At 41.8% G+C, this 15,862-nt stretch overlaps 1 protein-coding gene across 4 annotated transcripts in view; it reads left to right on the top strand.

Moving 5' to 3' along the window:
* LOC140186825 (chemokine-like protein TAFA-5) overlaps positions 1 to 15,862 on the top strand; it is an 854,343-nt gene that overhangs the window by 539,371 nt on the left and 299,110 nt on the right. The window lies entirely within an intron of this gene.

Below are 15,862 nucleotides of genomic sequence, written 5' to 3'. Positions count from 1 at the left end.
TTGTAAGGGGAACAGCCACGGGGTTCCCTGCACTGCCTACATTCCACTTACCCCCTCCTGACAGTCGCCCGTTATCTGTGTCCTGCACCTTGAATGTAACTACCTCCCTTTATTGCCTCATTCAATCCCCTTGGCTTCCTGAATGATCTGGAGTTCGTCCAGTTGCAGCTCCAATTGCTTAACACAGTGTGTAAGAAGCTGCAGGTGGATGCACTTCTTGTAGCTGTAGTCATCAAGGACACCGAAGGTCTCCCTGCCTTCCCACATTCCGCAAGAGGAGCATTCCACTATCCTGCCTGGCATCCCCGCTGCTCTGAATGTGCAATAAGACAGAAAGAAAAATTAAATTTAAAAGAAATCTTCCTACAGTCTCCGCCTCTGCTCGCTGAAGTCTTTGTGATCCGAAACCTGAAATTCTCACTGAAGCAACACTGGCCCACTCGCACAATATATTCTCTTCTCCTCAGTAAAGCGTTGTATCTTGCAACCATACAAAGACTGAAAAATAGTTTCAATTGAGATGGCATAACCTATTAAACTGTCTTTTGGATTATGGAGAGGAGCCGGTGCGAACTGGATTAGGATCTCAGTTTTATTGATCTCTTGACCCTAATCAACAATACTCCGACATCTACAGCTGAGCTAATATGCCTCTTATATGTATTTCTATTAAAACTGGAAATTTTTGTTGCAAGACGTAAGTAGTTAATCAATCACAGATGGAACTGTGGAGATCAACAAGAAGCCCGGCGATAAAATAGCTTCCTGTGGCACACAAATCTTCCAGGAGGGATTATGGAAATTAATACCTTTTCAGATTTGACTGATTTTGCTCATAAAACCCCAACAAAGGCTTTGCTATTGAGGTCTTGCGACATCAACTCGATGTATTTCACCAAGCGTTGAAGTTGAGTTAGCTATTGCACAGGTCACAAAATAATTACCACAACTTAGCTCACTCAAATAATCACGAAAAACCTAGGTCCGCTGTTTTAGCTGTGATAGTGCAGGAGGGAACATAAGGGGGAGGGGTGCACTACTAGTTAAAGAAAATGTCACAGCAGTGCTCAGGCAGGCCAGAGAGGAGAGTTCAGCTAGTCATCGTCATAGTCATACTTTATTGATCCGGGAGGAAATTGGTTTTCATTACAGTTGCACCATAAATAATAAATAGTAATAAAACCATAAATAGTTAGATAGTAATATGTAAATTATGCCAGGAAATAAGTCCAGGACCAGCCTATTGGCTCAGGGTGTCTGACCCTCCAAGGGAGGAGTTGTAAAGTTTGATGGCCACAGGCAGGAATGACTTCCTATGACGTTCTGTGTTGCATCTCGGTGAAATGAGTCTCTAGCTGAAAGTACTCCTGTGCCTACCCAGTACATTATGTAGTGGATGGGAGACATCATCCAAGATGGCATGCAACTTAGACAGCATCCTCTTTTCAGACACCACCGTCAGAGAGTCCAGTTCCATCCCCACAACATCACTGGCCTTACGAATGAGTTTGTTGATTCTGTTGGTGTCTACTACCCTCAGCCTGCTGCCCCAGCACACAACAGCAAACGTGATAGCACTGGCCACCACAGACTCGTAGAACATCCTCAGCATCGTCCGGCAGATGTTAAAGGACGTCAGTCTCCTCAGGAAATAGAGACAGCTCTGACCCTTCTTGTAGACAGCCTCTGTGTTCTTTGACCAATCCAGTTTATTGTCAATTCGTATCCCCAGGTATTTGTAATCCTCCACCATGTCCACACTGACCCCCTGGATGGAAACAGGGGTCACCGGTACCTTAGCTCTCCTCAGGTCTACCACCAGCTCTTCAGTCTTTTTCACATTAAGCTGCAGATAATTCTGCTCACACCATGTGACAAAGTTTCCTACCGTAGCCCTGTACTCAGACTCATCTCCCTTGCTGATGCATCCAACTATGGCAGAGTCATCAGAAAACTTCTGAAGATGACAAGACCTTGTGCAGTAGTTGAAGTCCGAGGTGTAAATGGTGAAGAGAAAGGGAGAGAAGACAGTCCCCTGTGGAGCCCCAGTGCTGCTGATCACTCTGTCCGACACACAGTGTTGCAAGCACACGTACTGTGGTCTGCCAGTCAGGTAATCAAGAATCCATGACACCAGGGAGCATCCACCTGCATCGCTGTCAGCTTCTCCCCCAGCAGAGCAAGGCAGATGGTGTTGAACGCACTGGAGAAGTCAAAAAACATGACCCTCACAATGCTCGCTGGCTTGTCCAGGTGGGCGTAGACACGGTTCAGCAGGTAGACGATGGCATCCTCAACTCCTAGTCGGGGCTGGTAGGCGAACTGGAGGGGATCTAAGTGTGTCCTAACCATAGGCTGGAGCAGCTCCAGAACAAGTCTCTCCAGAGGCTATATGGGTGGAACTAAGGAATAAGAGAGGGATAACCACCTAATAGTTCATGAAATTTAGAGGAGCAGGATTGTAGAGAGTTTGTAGTCTGTTGCAAGAAACGTAAGGTTATGATAGATGATTTTAACTTCTCACATATGACTAGGACTCCCATATTGTAAAAGGGCTGGATGGGATAGAGTTTGTCAAATGTGTTCAGGAAGGTTTTCTTAATCAATGCATAGAAGTCCCAACTTGAGAGTGTGTGAAACTAGATCTCCTATTAGGGAATGAGACAGGGTAGGTGACAGAAGTTTGTGTAGGCGAACACTTTGCACCGAGTGATCATAATTCCATTCATTTTAAAGTAAATATGGAAAAGGATAGATCTGGTCCTCGGGTTGAGATTCCAAAGTGGAGAAAGGCCAATTTTGATGGTTTCAGAAAGAATATGGCAAGTGTGGATTGGGACCTGTTGTTTTCTGGTAAGGGCGTACTTCGTAATTGAAATTTTGAGAGTACAGAGTTTGTATTTTCCTGTCAGATTAAAAGGCAAGTATAACAAAATTAGGGAACCTTGGTTATTGAGAGATATCGAGGCTTTGTTCAGAAGAAGGAGGTACATAGCAGGTAAAGGCAGGAAGAAAAAACACTTTTTTTTTGCACTTAGTGTTGAAGGTCTGGAATTGCTGACATTTAAATGTTTTCCCTATTACTATCAACGGGTGATGTCCAGAATCTGGTGAGGCCTAACTTGGAGTATTGTGAGCAGCTTTGGGCTGCTTATCTAAGAAAGGATTTGCTGACACTGGAGAGGGTTCAAAGGAGATTCACAAAAATAATTCCGGGATTGAAAGGCTTGGCATATGAGGAGAATTTGATGGCTCTGGGCCTCTACTCACTGGAATTCAGAAGAATGAGGGGTGACCTCATTGAATCATATTGAATGATGAAAAGCCTCAACAGAACAGATCTGGAGACAATGTTTCCTGTGGTGGGGGAGTCTAAGATGAGAGGACACAGCCTCAGAATAGAGGGGTACTTTTAGAACTGAGATGAGAAGAAATTCCTTTAGCCAGAGAGAAGAGAATCTGTAGAATTTGTTGCCACGGGCAGCTGTGGAGGCCAAGTCACTGGGTATATTTAAGGCAGAGTTGATAGATTCTTGATTAGTCAGGGCATCAAGTGATATGGGAAAAAGGCAGGAGGATGGGGCTGACACGGAAATAGATTAGTCTTAATGGTATGGTACATTAGGCTTGATGGGCCAAATGGCCTAATTCTGCTCCTATATCTTAAATTAAAAGGGTCATCAAATTGGTAAAGGCCGTATTAGCTCCTTCCTGGAAGTTGTAGGATTGTCAAGAAAACAAAGGAATTATTTTGTTAATGTCCTTTGTGGAAGGTAATCTGTCTTCCTTTCCTGAACTGAATACGCCTGGATGCTTTTGACATCTTTGTGATTTGCTGTTTAGTATTCTGTGTTTTTTGCTCTTTATTTGCCGTTTGTGTGATTTGGTTTTTTTGGTGCATTGGTGGTTTGATGTTTTTCTTTAAATGGGTTCCATGGTTTTCTTTGATAGTATCTATGGGAGGATGAATGTCAGGGTTGTGTACTGGAGACATACTTTGATAATAAATGTACTTTGAATCTTTGATCTCGAATGTATGCAACTCCATAACCAAGGAATCCCAAAGTGAATTACCATTTGAAATGGCCTCGCAAAACATTAATTAAACTATTAACTGGAAGAAATTTAGGAGAACCTTCATTCTGAAACCTGTGGTGATCGTAGAAGTTGTCCTATCACCTTTACAGGGGTAGTTATGGATGGAATTGCACATTGGTCTTGTCAGCAAAGATCAACTCACAGTACGGCAAAAAAATCTGTACAAGAAACCTTCAGTTTTATAATTTTCTTAAGTTTATGGTCTGTGGAGCAAGGTTAGCAGTTTGAAGGCAGTTAAATATTGAAGGAGAAGTGAATTTCCATTTTTTTTTTGCATTTTGTCCAAGCATTTAACTGTACTGTAGATCTCAGCAGGAAAGAACCTTGATACTTCTAGTAATCAGGGAAAAGGTGTAGAAACTTGTGACACACATCATTAACCACTGCTTCCCTCAACCTTCAGAGTCACATAACCGATTAAAGTGAGCAGGATGTGTTCAGCCTACTTTGTTGCTACGAAGAACAGTTCTTATATAAGAAAACTGTTACAAGAGCTGCTGCATACTTTCAGAATCAGTTCTGCTTTGAAGGGTGCCTGTGAGTGAAGTTGCATTTTGTTAAAATTACTGCAAATTGATACAAAATAAAGGTTGTTTTTGACGAGTACATTAATCAAACATGGATTATATAGCCACAGTTTTTTCACAGTTTGTGTATTTGATAAACATAAGAAATTCATCAGATGCTGGAAATCCAAAGCAACACACACACAAAATAATGGAAGAACTCAGCAGGTCAGGCAGCATTTATGGAAATGAACAATCAATCAACATTTTTGGCTGAGACCTTTCTTCAGGTCTGAAAAGGACAGGGGAAGATGCCAGAATAAAAAAGGTAGGGGAGGGGAAGGAGGATACTGAGAAGGTGATAGGTGAATCTAGGTGGGTAGGAAAGATAAAGAGGTGGAGAGGAAAGAATCTGATAGGAGAGGAGTGTGGACCATAAGAGAAATGGAGGGAGGAGGGGCACCAGGTGGAGGTGATAGGCAGGTGAGAAGAGGTAAGAGGTCAGTGTGGGGAATAAAATGCTACCCAGACAGAATATAAAGTGTTGCTTCTCCACCTTGAGGGTGACCTCACCATGGTGCAAGAGCAAGCTATGGACCGACATGCCAAAACGGGAATGGGAAGTGGAATTAAAATGTTTGGCCACTGGAAAGTTCTGCTTTTGGTGGATGGAGCAGAGGTGTGTTTTTGTTTCACTGATTTGCCAAATAATACATTAATGTTACCATTGCGATTGAACTTCTTTGAAAATCTTCACCTGCACTTGCTGTTGAAAATCATGAATGCACATTTAAAATGCTAAAGCACAAGGAAAATAACTCTGGTGGATAAATCTAAAACATAATTAGAAATTTGTAGTTCTATCTGAAAGAAAACCTCACATTAACAGTGTACATGTGGTTATCAACAAAGTAATCTGGATGAAGACTTACTCCATTTTCTATGCTGTTGGTCTACTTTCACGAACACCATTTCGTATTGCAGTGAGCTGAGGTTCTTCATGATGAGCTAGGTTGCCATTTGTGAACTTAGCTCTATCGCCTTGAAAGAGAAAGGCAACAGATTCAGAACATCCATTATTTCTTGATCTCTTTTCCCAGCATTCCTTCCTCCATATTGGTTCTCACATACTGGAACTCTCCAATGAGACGACAACACCTGGAAATATCCAGGAGACCAGGTAGCCTCTATGGAGAGAAGCAGATTTACTATTTCTGTCATGGTCTGGATCGGGGTCCCTTTAAATTTAGCTTGTTTATGTTACGATCTGGACCGTTGATTCCCTGTTTTCCCGTGTCCCTCGACTTTGGTGATTAGAGGCAATTAGCACTCGACTGAACCGGTAGTTTATAGTCTCCGGCTTTCAGCCGTTCGGTGCGAGAACGTCTGCAAAGTCACGGCGTGCCAATGTCATCTGGCCGGAGCAAGCCTTGTCTCCGCCCGAAGCGAGTGTCGGTAATTCGCCTGTCCTCACCGGAGCAACCCTGTCCAGTTACCTTGCCAAAGTGAGCCTGCAAAGTTTCCTCATCAAGGTGGTCCGTCAGTTGACCCGCCGGAGAGAATCAAGAGCCGCTGTCTACTGTTCCCGGGCCGAGTCGAGAGCTCGGCACTACCTGGAGGTCCCAAGCACCACGTCCTGGCTCCGGCGGCATCCAAGTACCACGTCCACATCCTGGCTCCGGTGGCATCCAAGTACCACGTCCACGTCCTGGTCCTGGCGGCATCCAAGTACCACGTCAATTCCTGAACCTGGCGGCTTCCAGTTCTGAGTCAAGTCCTGGCCCTGGCGGCTTCCAGTTCTGAGTCTAGTCCTGGCCCTGGCGGTCTGTGATTCCTGTCCTACCCCCTTGTCTGAATCCCTTCTCTGCCCCTCTCGCCTCTAGCCCTCGTCTGCAGCCCCCGCCTGCACTTTGGTCTAGTTCCATCACCAGAACTAGATATGTACTGTCTGGTGTTCATTCGTGTTGGCCTTGTCTTGTCTTGTCCCCGCCTCCAAGGGGTGAGTCTGGCCGTTATGCTGTTGCCCCGCGGGGAGTCATGTCTCGTCCTGTCCTCGCCTCTGTGGGGTAAGTCAGGCCGTCTTGCCGTTGCCCCGCGGGGAGTCATGTCTTGTCTTGTCCTGTCCTTGCCTCCATGGGGTAAGTCAGGCCGTCTTGCCGTTGCCTCGCGGGGAGTCGTGTCTTGTCTTGTCTTGTCTTGTCCTTGCCTCCGTGGGGTAAGTCAGGCTGTCTTGCCGTTGCCCCGCAGAGGGTCATGTCGTGTCGTGCCTTGTCCTTGCCTCCGTGGAGTAAGTCAGGCCGTCTTGCCTTTGCCCCGCGAAGGGTCATGAGTCCTGGCCCTATGTTCTGTACCCAAGGAGGGGTCCCGGCTCTCTGTTCTGTGTATGTGTCCATGATTCCATGTACCTGCTCTCCTGAGACTGAGGCTCTGTTTTCCATGTTCCTCCTCTCCCTAGCCCATGTCATGTCCATGCCTGGTTCTGGGGTCCGAGCCCGAGGCAAGACCCAGGTACTGGGTCCTTGCCCAGTCTTGGGCTTGGAGTCCATACCCTAGCCTCTTCATGTCTCCTGTAGTTCTGGGAGCCAATTCTGAGTCCAAGCCCAGACCCTTGGTCCCAGCCTAATCGTAGTCCTGTAGTCCTTATCCTGTTCACTACTCCTGCTTCTGTCTTGCTCTCCTGGTATCGTACAATAAACTAAACCTAAGTAACCTCACAAGATGTGTCTTGCATTTGGGTCCACCCTTGCTCCCAATGCCCTGCCACTGTGACAATTTCAGGTTGATGGCTTTTCATTATAGTATGCAATTTTAGGGGAACAAACATGTTTTAGGTTGGAGAAAAGGAGAAAGGCCAAGAGATTATAGGAACTGATTATAGACTTCAGGAGAAGGAGACCAGAGGTCCATGAGCCAGTCCTGATCAGACGATCAGAGATGGAGAGTGTTAGCAACTTTAAATACCTGGATGTTATTATTTCCAAGGACCTGTCCTGGGTCCAGCACGAAAGTATAATTACAAAGAAAACATGGCAGTGCCTCCACTCTCTTAAGATTTTGCAGAGATTCAGCAGGATATCTAAAACTTTGAGAAATTACTATAGATGTGTCGTAGAGAGTATTTTGACTGGCTGCATCACAGCCTGGTATGGAAACACCAATGCCTTTCAACAGAAAATTCTACCTAGTCCATCATGTGTAAAGTCTTCGTAACCATTGAGCATATCTACATGAAACACTGTTGCAGGAAAGCAGCAGCCATCATCAAGGACCCCCACCACCCAGGACATGCTCTCTTCTCGCAGCTGCCATAAGGAAGAAGGTGCATGAGCCTCAGGACTTGCACCACCAGGTTTAGGAAGATATCCTACTCCTTAACCATCAGGCTCGTGACCATAGGGGATAACCTTACTAGCCCCCATCATTCAGATGTTCCCACAATCTGTGGATACACTTTCAAGGATCCTTCATCTAATATTCTCAATATTTATTGCTTAATTATTTATTATTATTATTACTAGTTTTTGCATTTGCAGTTTGTTGTCTTCAGCACTCTGGTTGGATGCCCCAGTTGGATGGTCTTTCATGGATCCTGTTATAATTACTATTCTATATATTTGTTGAGCATGCCCACAAGAAAATGAATCTCAGGGTTGTATATGGTGACGTATATGTAATTTGATAATAAAATTTACTTTGAACTTTGAGAACAAAATGAATAATACTGTGATCCAGATAGTGGAGTGTTGTTAGGTAAAAGAGGCTGATGAAGGCTTGTCTCGTGCTACCGATTGGTCTGGGGGAGATATAAAGAGATGGAGATAAATAAGGACAGGGAAAACTAAAAGGCAAGTAGGAGTGGTCAATAAATATTGGGCTTGTTAATACAACCCATGTCTGCACAATATAACAACCAATAAGGTTTAACCACGTTATCACTATCTGAATTTTAAATGATTTTGGTGAATTTTGTTTTGCAAAATAAGCAAAGTAACTTTAAATTTAATTTACCTAAGTAAAATCCAGGCATGCTTTAGGAGAGCTGAAGGCTATTATTATATCAATTTGTTTTGTACATTTTTTTTAGAAAACAGGAGTTCTGCAGTGTTTACTGCCAGTTGTTTGCTCAAAAGAGCTCGAGCTCACTGGAGACCTGGAGACTTGGACTCTTAGAGTCCTTGTGATCTGCAGTCACAGATGTCGGGTCAAGTTGGCAGCTGTGTCATATATTCTACCGTGAAAAAAACTTGTAAAATAACGTGCGAGCCAATCATTATGTAGTCAAATGTTGTTTCTCTTCCTTAAATTGGTTCATTTTAATTTATTGAGTGGAGACTAACATTAATATCCTAATCACAGGCATTCTAGTTGATTATATCACCTGAGTTGCAAAAATTCCTCAAAGGTTTATTAATGTGCATGATAACTCAGAAACAATGATACATTTTTCAAACAGTAACACCATCAAAGAGCTGGTATATTGCTTGATGAAATCGATAGAGCTGTTAGTTCAATTATCCCAAAAGAAAGGGTTAATGCTGGCCATGTAGTAAGCAGAAGGTATGGCTGGCGCAGCATGTGTCCAGGTTCAATATCTTTGCAATCCAGCTATTAACGTCAGGGTGCCAAGGCTGGAGGCCAGGGACAGGCCACTTCAGCTTGCCGCTCCGCAACGTTTACTCGGCTCTGCGCTAAACTGAGGCTGTGGCTGCGTGTCTGTGCACAGACTCTCTTTCGTTTACTTCCGTTCTGAATGCTATTTGCTTGCTCTTATTGTTTGCACTATTTGTTTTTCTCTTTGTTTCATTCTGTAAAATGGATATTTAACAGTCCTTTTTGTTATGGGTTCTTTTGGGTTTCTTTCTTTAGTGGCTGCCTGTAAGACGAATCTCTAGGTTGTATAATGTTTACATGCTTTGATAATAATGTATTTTGAACTTAGACATTTAAATGCACACACAGCACAATGGATAATTTGTGGTCGAGGTCAGGACAATGTTCAATGAAGGGCTTCTAAAAATTGCATTGGATGGTAGCTGGCTTCCCATTGATGATCCCAGTGGTTCAGCAAACCACCCACTGTGATGGTTTGCCTCTTTTAGAAATCTGAGTAAACCTGGTGGATCAAAATGCCATCATTTTTCAGTCCGTTGCACACTTGCTGTGGCATTTATAGAGAAAGTGATTTACTAAGAACTTTTTCTTATTTACCATTTTTGCTACTTGACAAGGTTACTATACTTAATCTTTAAATTACTGCTGCTGATTACCTGTGCTTCTATCCATTAACGAATTCTTTTTGCTACAGTAGCTATGGGGCCTGGTAGTGAAGGAGCTTGACATAAAATATACAAGTACATTTCTTAATCGGTCTCAAAAAATGAGGGAGTGAACTTTGAGAAATAAAAAGACCTTTTTTGGCACTTGAATCTTTGAAGTCAGGAGCATGCATGGAGTTTTTGAAAAAAAACACATTGCTGCCATAGTAAATATAATTACAGTGGATTTCCATTAATTGGGATGCATCAGGACCAGTATATTTTCACCCAGTTAAGTGGCTGCCTCGATTAGCTAAAGTTTCATGAAATAGTTAAAAGAGTATAAAAAGACAAACTACTATTTAATTGAGTAACACACATAAAATTCTGGAGGAGCTCAGTAGGCCAGGCAGCATGAAGAGTACAGTAGATGTTTTGAGCTGAGACCCTTCATCAGGACTGGAAAAAAAATACTCTTTTCCATGGATGCTGCCTGGCCTGCTGAGTTCCTTCAGTATTTTGTGTGTGTTGCTTGGATTTCCAGCATCTGCAGATTTTCTCTTGTTTGTGATTTAATTGAGTAACAAATGATGTATTTAAATGAAATACAGAATATACTGGAACAGTGCCAATACTACTATAGTACTATAAAATTGTGTATTAGTTCCTGATACTTATTGATGGAGAAATTCATCTGATGTCTTCTTTTGCTTGACTGTAAATGAACAAAAACAGCACAGGCACCTAGTGCAGATAATGGACTGCCTTCAAACAGTGCTTTCAACAATTCATCCACCAAATCCTCATTTTACTTGTAACATTCAAGATGATTGTTGATACCTTCGAAGCTTCTATTGTTTCTAACTTGCTGAAGTAGTGAAATAATTTTGTATTCACTCATGGCCATTTCTGGTATCTCAAAGCCTGGATGTTAGAAACCACAGTGAGCAAAACAGTTCTGAATTGTCTTACTGTTTATTACTCATGAACTATCAGTGACACATTCACTGCTTTTTGAACATAAAATTCAAGTAATGCTCTTTAAAAGCGTTTTGCTTGGAATAGTGACAAACAACCGCACAAGGTACACATGACTGATGCCAGTTGGAAAATGCTTGGCAGCAGTCTCCTGTCTCAATTAAAGTTCAAAGGACATTTAAAGTTCAAAATACATTTATTATCAAAGTATGTATATGGTATACAACCTTTGGATTGGCGTTCGTGCAGACAGCCACAAAACAAAGAAAATCCTCACACAACAATGCCATCAGGCGTGCAATAAAACGAAGAAATCGCCCAGCTAAAAGCGAACAAGTAGCAAACAAAACATCAAACCGCAACGTCCCCAAAAGTGAGTCCACAGCCAAGAGCCTCCAAGGTGAGTAAAGTAAGTTGCATGGTGTCCCAAATAAATGAAGGGAATCCCGGTTATTTCCTTCTTGATTTGTTTTTGTTTCTTGAGAGTTGCTGCAAGTTAGCTGCTGCCCTGATTAACTGATGGCCCAATTAACTGGAATCAACGGTATCTTTCTTTTTCAGTTGTTGCACACTCATGAGTGTGGTTACTGAAAGAATGCGACATGACACAGCACTGGAGAACCAGAAAGACTTTGTGAACTTGTATGTATTTTCTGTGTCATTACGTGTATGGTTGACATAATAGTAGCAATTATCATTTTGCATTTGCTTTTGTTTTCCATAAAAAAGACAAATTATATGTGGGTGCTGAGGAAACGGAACTGAACCAACTGATGATATGCTCCCAATTTACTCAGCTGATTTAGGTTACATAATGAGAATATTATCACTGGAAAACAAAGAAGGCACTTTAAAAAATCTAGCTGTTATTAGGAATAAAATTGAATAATACAGGTTCTTGAATAAAATAAAAACAAAAATATGCTTTCTGAAATTTAGATTTTGTAGCGTAAAGAAGTTTAGCGTCATTGAATAGAATAGATGAAATAGTCCTGATTTCACACCCACCATAGCTTTCTTTTGGAAGACATACTGTGACCCTGACCTGATCTTAACCTACCTCCACCCCCGATGAAATACTTGAATCAAAGATCTTTAAAAGTACTAGATAGATAGATTTATTTAACTAATACAATTAAAAGTATAATTATCAAGTCTTAAAGCACTAGAAAATTAATCAAACAGCAAAAATAAACAAGCTATTTAATTTAACAATTGTTCTGTCATGCGGTGGGAAACCCATACACCAGCTTATGCCATTGCTTACACCAGCCAGTCCTGGTGTGAAGCCTCAGCAGGCCAGCGCAATGGAAGCTGGACTCAGAAACTAGCACCTGTTCATCTCCAATGTCCACATTTCAGTACACAGGAGCAGGAGGTAGATGACAATTCCCAAAGGCACCAATGAACACGCAGTAGGCCAACAAAAGTTTTGTACTGGACTTGCACCAAACCCAAAATGTTGCCTTTGGTAGACAGTTCCTGCACAACTGACTGCGGATTTAACAGAGAAACTGGTGATTGTAGTTGTGTTGTGAGCCATGGTGTCTGAGGAATAGAAATGCAGGAGGGGGAGTGCTTTTGGGTGGGAGGGCTTTAATCAGGCAGGGCCGAAGTTGAAGGGTTGGGTCTGTGATCAGTGTGGCAAGGAAGTGGGAACACTTTGCTATTTCATGCTTCAGGTGAAGAGTTTAGTGGCTGAGAATGAATGCTGTGAACGGGGTGTTGTAGTTGGAGCTGGGTCACATGGCAGGGGAGCCGAAGGAAAGGTATGGTGTGTGGGGACTTGATAATAAGTGGAGAACATAGTGGACCCACCAGGTCGACTATGCGGCCTCTGGTCTTGGGCTGTTGATACCATCTGCAGGTCTGCTCATCCTGTGGGAATGGCTGCCATGTGAATAGGCCATACACATGGAAAATAATTTTAGCTAAGAGTGCTCCAGAGGTGCTTTGAATGCCAGTGGCATCACTGCACAGGTCCAAGGATTCTCAAGCGGCCACACAGTGTGTACATGGAGGGCCCGAGGCAATCTCTCATCGGGCAGAAAATACAAAAGCTGGAAAGCAATTACCACCAGGCCAAAGGACATCTTCCATCCTATTCTAAGACTATCAAACCATTCTCAAGTACAATTTGATGGATTGATGGCCTTACACCTTCTTGTCTGCCTGTACGTCCTCTGTAATGATAACACTTTATTCTGCATTCTGTTATTGCTTTCCCTTGTAGTGTCTCAGAACACTGATGTAATGAAATCATCTGTATGGATAGCATGCAAACCCAGCTTTTCACTGTAACTCAGTACATGTGACAATAATTAAACCAATTCAATTCAATTTGCTTTTTAATAAAATTAAATCTTGCTGTACACAAAGACACAGTGCTACCTGATACAAATTCTAAACCAAAACATCTTAAATGTGTCTATCGACTAATATTCTTTCTTGGGTTTCTTCATGTTCCATGATCCTGTCTGAAATATATCATTATGGACCCCATCCTTCTGGATCCCATCCAGTTTCAGTTCACTTCCTTGTGTTTACCGATCCATTATATGAAGTGCCAGCTTGAATCATTTCACTGCTGATACTGTATGCCTGCACTATATATGAAGTCTGTTTAGCAGTTTCTTGCCTGAGGTCTTTCTGTCTTCCTAAATGCTGCTCCTTTCAACATTGCTATTTTGATGTCATTATCTCTTGTTTAAAGTCATCCTTTCCTGGACCCATTTTAATATTTAATCAGAAATTAAGTTTTGGATTATGACAATAGAATTTAATTTTTTTTTTGCCGAAATCTAAGTAGAACATAACTCCTGCAACATTGTGAGAATAGAAATGAAGTGACACCTAATTTATAGTCAGGAGCAAAACAACAGTGACCTGATATGAAGGAAGAGTTCCCTTTCTTAAGGCTGTCTGTGCTGTTGGACATCAGTTTAAGGGATTTCTAGTATTCATTGCCATAATGACATCAAACTGGGCAGCCAAGTTGAATGGAAAAGTTCACTCAACTTCACTTGCCCCATCATTGAAATGTTCCCACAATCTATGGACTCACTTCAAAGGGCTTTTCATCTCACGTTCTCAATACTTAATATTTATGTATTTATTATTATTATTATTTTTATTATTATTGTTATTCTCTTTTTGTGTTTGCACAGTTTGTTGTCCACTCTGTTGGTGTAATCTATCATTGACTCTATTACGGTTATTGGATTTATTGAATATGCCCGCAAGGAAAAGAATCTCAGGGCATCAAAGGTTATGGTGAGAAGGCGGGGGAGTAGGACTAAATGGGAGAATGGATTAGCTCATGATAAAATGGTGGAGCAGACTCGATGGGCCAAATGGCCAACTTCTGCTCCTTTGTCGTATGGTCTTATATATGGTGTCATATATGTACTTAGATAATAAATTTACTTTCAACATCAAATACATCTTTCACTTCATAATCAGGAAGCATCATTTTTAAATCAACCCTTAAGGATTTGATACTACTAACTAAAATAACATTACCCATAAAATATTAATGTTTACCAAAGAATAGTAAAGCAATTACAAATCAAATAGCAAAAGAATTATTTTTGTCAATGAGTTTGCCGAGCAGTAATTATGGATTCTTATGGATTAAACAGATAACTCCTGCATTCAGTAACATTTTACAGGATTTTTTTATGTCGATTTTTGCATTTAAGAACCATAAGCTCACATCAATTCAACTGTTTTTGTTCTTCATTCTGATGGAGAAATTTGCAACGGATGGAGGAAGGTTGAATCATTCAAATTTAAGTTCGCGATCAAGTTAAGTTTACTGTCAATCAACTGTACACATGTATACCACCAAATACAACAACGTTCCTCCAGTCCAAGGTGCACAATACAGTACATAAAACTCACACACATTACATAAAGTAATATTGCCACAAATAAATTAACAAATAATAAGGTGCATGTACAACACAAGTGGAAAAAGTAAACAGTATTACTATTAGTGCTTCATATGTGATGAGACCTGTGTGGTAGCAGGGAGTTCAGTAGCCTTATGGCCTGGGTGAAGATGCTGTTTCCCAGGTGAACAGTTCTCATCGTAATGATGTGATATTTCTTGCCTGATGGTGGTTAAAGAGATTGTTGAACAGATGGAAAGGATTGTTAACAATGTAAGGATTCTGCATATGCAGCACTCATAATAAATATATGAGATATCTCTGAAAATTCAAAAATATGAGGTGCAAAGGGTCTTGGGAGCTCTCATGCAGGACTCCTGAAAGGTTAACTTGAAGGTTGGGTTGATACTGAGGAAGGCAAATGCAATGTTAGCATTCATTTTGAGAGGATTAGCATATTAAAGCAAGGATGTAATATCGAGCATTTATAAGGCACTGATGAGTCCTCACTTGGAGTATTGTGAACAGTTTTGGACCCATTCTCTAAAAAAGGATGTGCTGACATTGGAGAGAGTTCAAAAGAGGTTCACAAGGATGATTCCGGGATTAAAAAGCTCATCATATAAGGAGCGTTTCATGGCACTGGGCGTGTACTCACTGGAATTCTGAAGAACGAGGGGTGATCTCATTGAAACCTATAGAATATTGAAAGGCCTAAATAGAGTGGATGTGGAGAGGATGTTTCCTATGTTGGGGGAGTCTAGGATCAGATGGATGTCCATTTAGAGGAGGAATTTCTTTAGCTAGAGAGTGGTGAATCTGTGGGATTTGTTGCCACAGGCAGCTATGGAAGTTGCATCATTGGATATATTTAGGGCAGAGGTTAATAGATTCTTGATCAGTCAGGGCATTAAGGGATACGAGGAGAAGGCAGGAGATTGGGGCTGAGAGGGAAATGGATCAGCAAAGATGAAATGATGGCGCAAACTCGATGGGTCAACTGGCCTAATTCTGCTCCTATATCTATGGTCTTATGGTCTTATCTCTAATGGGTGGAAGAGAGACTCTGATACAAGGGTGGTTCTCTCTGGGTGCTGAACCAATTTGGAGAGGTTAAGAGCGGTTCCTTCGT

The sequence above is a fragment of the Mobula birostris genome, chromosome 23 (genome assembly GCF_030028105.1).
Source record: "Mobula birostris isolate sMobBir1 chromosome 23, sMobBir1.hap1, whole genome shotgun sequence".
Taxonomy (NCBI): Eukaryota; Metazoa; Chordata; class Chondrichthyes; order Myliobatiformes; family Myliobatidae; genus Mobula; species Mobula birostris.
This window is presented reverse-complemented; position numbering and strand designations above follow the sequence as displayed.